At 47.1% G+C, this 4,412-nt stretch overlaps 1 protein-coding gene across 1 annotated transcript in view; it reads left to right on the forward strand.

Annotated features, from left to right (window-relative positions):
- Nucleotides 1-208, forward strand: part of ADARB1 (adenosine deaminase, RNA specific B1) — a 70,174-nt gene extending 69,966 nt beyond the window's left edge. The window contains exon 9 of the mRNA XM_017838069.1: nt 196-208. The gene's annotated coding sequence lies outside the window, so the exon portion shown is untranslated. The remainder of the gene's footprint in view (nt 1-195) is intronic.
- The last annotated feature ends 4,204 nt before the right edge of the window (nt 209-4,412 follow it).

Here is a 4,412-nt window from a genome sequence, read left to right on the forward strand (position 1 = left end):
GGTAATTTTAAATATAGATGTTTGAAATATATATATATATACACACATATATATATATATATATGTTATACAGGATCATTTTAAGAAAATCTGGGCCTAAAGGTTAACACTTGAAATATCGCTTATGGCTGTACTCAGGACCTGGTAATAACTGTAGATTACTTCTTACTGCTTGTGTCTGAGTGTTTCATGTAGAGCCTGTCAGCCACACTTCTCCCCCAGCGGTGTGGATGTCGCACAGGTCGTGATGGGAACGGTGACTCCACTTGCTTAGGGATGTGCAGCAGTGGGGTCTCTGGACAGCTGGCAATTCTCATCTTCTCCTTGTCTTGGAGAAATCTTTTCATGGCTTGTTACTTCATAGGAAGCTCAGCAGTAGAAGATTTTTGGGTGCTGTTACTCTAAATCGAAAATAACTTGCTGCTGAGAGGGTGAGGATCTCAGAACTGGTGTTGCATTTCATCAGTCCAGTTCTGAAGACAGGCTGGGAGAGCTGGGGGTGTTCACCTGGAGAAGAGAAGGCTCTGTGGAGACCTTAGACCCCCTTCCAGTGTCTAAAGGGGGCTCCAAGAGAGCTGGAGAGGGACTTGGAACAAGGGCTTGGAGTGACAGGACAAGGCAGAATGGCTTCCCACTGACAGAGGGTAGATTTTAATTGGATGTAGGGAAGAAATTCTCCCGGTGAGGGTGGGGAGGCCCTGGCACAGGTTGCCCAGAGAAGCTGTGGCTGCCTCATCCCTGGAAGCGTCCAAGGCCAGGTTGGATGGAGCTTGGAGCAACCTGGGCTAGTGGAAGGTGTCCCTGCCCATGGCAGGGGGGTGGAACAAGATGGTCTTGAAGGTCCCTTTCAACCCAAACCATTCCATGATTCTGTGATGTCCAAGAGTGCTGTCTACCCCAGGGAAAACCCCAAACTCACCCTGCTCTCAGTGCAAATATGCATGAGTTAAAACTGTTGGTTCAGAGTGTTTGGTAGCATGAGGCAGAGCCTGTGTCATGGAGAAGTGCTGCCTTTGGAAACCAAGCTGTGTTTAAAAAAATAACCAGCCAGGAATTGAGAATCAGGTCTAAGAATTGACTTAGTCACAGTCACCACATAATTAAAATTTGGGTTTTTTTAAATATCCATGGTTTTCAAAATAGTTGATTATTGCCATTCCTTAAATTTATGTTTGGAAGGCTCGTGCTTGCAGAGAAGCTACACTTTGCATTCTTTGCGTTTTTATCATTATAAAGCTGTCCGCTGTGAAAATTATCCCAAAGTTTACTGGAAAGGAAGAAGAATTGCAATTCAGGGATACAGTCAGAACAAAAATGTCTCATGTCGCTTAAAACCTAAAAACCCGCAGAAATAAAATGTATAAAATACAATTATCCTGTCTCAGAATCACCGTGTGGTTTTTGTTGGGTTTCTTTATCTATTTGTTTATTTATTTATTTTTTTTCTACTAGGAAATGTTTTCAGTTGCGCTTAAAAGATTCCTGTGGGGAAAGGAGGTAATGTTGATCCTGGGGTTACCTAGAGCTAACAGAGGCACAGGTTTTGGTAAGGACACAAGGAAGATTTTGGAAGGGACACTGAACTCTGTGCCACAGGGCTGGAAGGGGACAGTTTCCTGGGCTTGGTCCCTGTCCTACTGGTGGCTCAGTGGGATGGATGTGCTCAGCCATTGCTGAGTCAGCATCTGATGGAAGCAGGAGGAGGAGGAGAGAGAAATTTAAATCGCTGCTTTCTCTAGTTTCTAATGTAAAAATGATGGCACAGGATGGGAAATTTGCTGGAGAGGCCCTTGTGCAGGAGACATAGGGAGCATGGACCAAAGGAATTACCCACTTGGCTTGCTGCCCTTCCTTAGTACATCCACTGGCGTTGTGTGCCTGAGCCAGTATGGTGCTTCCAGTAAAACTGCTGCTTCCATCACTTCTGTTGAGCTGGGAACGATGCAAACCAAGGGGGGCTGCAGGAACCGAGCTGGGGCTGGAATCCTGGACCTGGCAGAGCTGTGGGGAGCAGATAGGACACGAGTTCCTTGTTGGGTCATGTCAGTGCATGGTGTTCTTTAGAGCCTTCACAGCCAAAGGGCTGTCCTGTCGCCTGTGATTGAACAGGCATTGCACCGGCAGCATTTGCGTAGGCAGGAATGAGTCCTGTGGGTAGTTGTGTTGTTGTTTTCTTCAGTCATTCCAGGAAAGAGGAACTGAGAGCCGTGTTTGCAGCCAGCCTCGGCAGATGGAACAGTTTAAGGAATATCTGTTCTCTGGAGGGAAAGATCCACAGTCGATGTCACTGCACTGTTTTCACATTTTTAATATTGTCGTCGTTATCATACCAGTATAATTTCTGTTGTAGTTTGACTGAGGCATCCTTAGCAAATTTAGGATCAAAGGGGTGTGTGTGTGTGACTATGTACTTATACAGACATATATATATATATTGCTGTATATTATTTGCATTAAGCAGTTATTCTTCCCCCATCTTCCTGTGTGATAGTGCAAATACATTGGTTTTACCTACCTGGTGTAAGGATATTAAAGAACACTCTCAGACACTGTCCTTGACACTTACTTTCTCCATTCATAACCCCAACTTCGAAGACGAGACCTTGTTATACCTCTGGTTTGTTGCTTCTCTTCCAGCACTCTTGTTCCTCTCCCAGTGTCACCACTGAAGCACAACCCATTGGTTGATTATTCTAAGCAATGACTGTTTTGCATACTACCTTGCTTTGTTTAAGTAATGTTTGTACAGAGATTTCAAAAATATAAAGAGCTATATCATTGCTAAGTTTCATCATTATTTTTTTTTATATCAATATTGCTGGTGGCAGCAAAACAATAAGTGAAACATCAGAGATACTGTGCATGTCCTTAAAATGGTGGTTTTGGTTACATCCTGAAGAGCTGGCTAGAGCATGGGAGAGGGGAAGGCAAGAAAGTATGTGACAGGTCTGACACTCCACTGTAGACACGTGGCCTGTGTCACGGTGTGGGAAGGGCCGTGCCACTGCTGCTGCATGTCAAAAATGCTGTTTTGCACTCAAATCCCAAGTGGGTGTGTCCCTGACTTCTGCAGACTTGTAGGTGGTCACCAGCATTTCCATCCCAGCCTGTGTCTGGCACTGGGTTTGAATCATGCATGTGGTGGTGGTAGCCTTGAGCCCTGCTGTGGTGAGAACTGGGTGAGCCCCGTGAGGTGCCAGCACTACCGCTGCCCGGGGTGGGAACCCAACTCCCCACGGCTGGGGATGGCAGAAAACCAACCACCTGATGCTCACCTCTAATCAGCACCTGTCCCAGTAAAGCAGGAAAGTCTGGTCCTAAGTGGGCTGCCCTTGCATCCTGCTCAAGGGTCAGCTCTGGAGAATCTGGCTCTCTGCTCAGTTGGCCAGGCACAGAAATGTCAGCTCAGCTCAGATCGAGGACTGCAGCAAAGGCTGAGGAAGGGCAGGGAGCCACTGACATGTGGCCAGTCTGGATCCAGCCCTCTGGAAGCAGGTGCATAACTCACAGGCCACTGGGACAGTGCTCTTGCCATGTACCTTTTAATGCACCAACAAAGCCAGCTGTTCATCTGACCCTGCATGGAGGAAATCCATCTTAAAAAGGAGTTAGATCCAGGTCAGTTCTGCTCCACAGCCAGATGCTTGTGGGACTGACATGGATCTTAGCCCTCAGGCAGGTTTTTGTTCTCTCCATCACCTGGCTTATCAGATCAGGAACAGGAGCAAGATGGGAGATCCCCTGCATAGGTGATGCACCCTTTTTGGAAAGACCCATTGTTAAGCTCTTTGACCTTTCCTAGGAACAACAGGGAAAGCAAAGACCAGGCACGTACAAAAGAAAACTCCATCAGCGTGAAAGTGATCTCTGAGGTGGTGGCTTGATGGGTTTTGGTTGGACTCGATGATCTCAGAGGTCTTTTTCAGCGTAATTGATTCTCTGGTTCTGTGCTACTGTCACTAACTGCATGCTCCCCAGCTCAGCCAGAACTTGGATGACACCGGATAAGTGGCACCATGTCAAGAGGCACCAGACCCAAAAGCAGCTCCTGGCCAAGGCATGTTTCCCCACAGCCTGCTGGCGCTGGGTTTTTTCCAGCCCGGTGACATCCCCTCCTGCTGCGGCCATCTCCACTCAGGGATCTGCTGCATCAAACTCAGCGGTAGGTACTCGATGGAGGGCAGTTACAAAGGGAGGGTGGTGATGGCTGGGGCGGGAAGAGCAGGTGGAGGAGCTATTCCCCTGAAGGTGAAGCTGTGTTTACTCAGTTTACTTGACTTAGCAAATCAGTGCCTTGTGGCAAATCCCTCTGTGAGTTGTATGGAAAGGTTATGGAAGAGCCAAGTCTGGTGTGTTATCAGAAGCACCAACCTGCAGATACAGTAGTGTGTTTGAATCGACTTTTTTTTTCT

The sequence above is a fragment of the Lepidothrix coronata genome, unplaced genomic scaffold, assembly GCF_001604755.1.
Source record: "Lepidothrix coronata isolate B3197 unplaced genomic scaffold, Lepidothrix_coronata-1.0 Scaffold323, whole genome shotgun sequence".
NCBI lineage: Eukaryota > Metazoa > Chordata > Aves > Passeriformes > Pipridae > Lepidothrix > Lepidothrix coronata.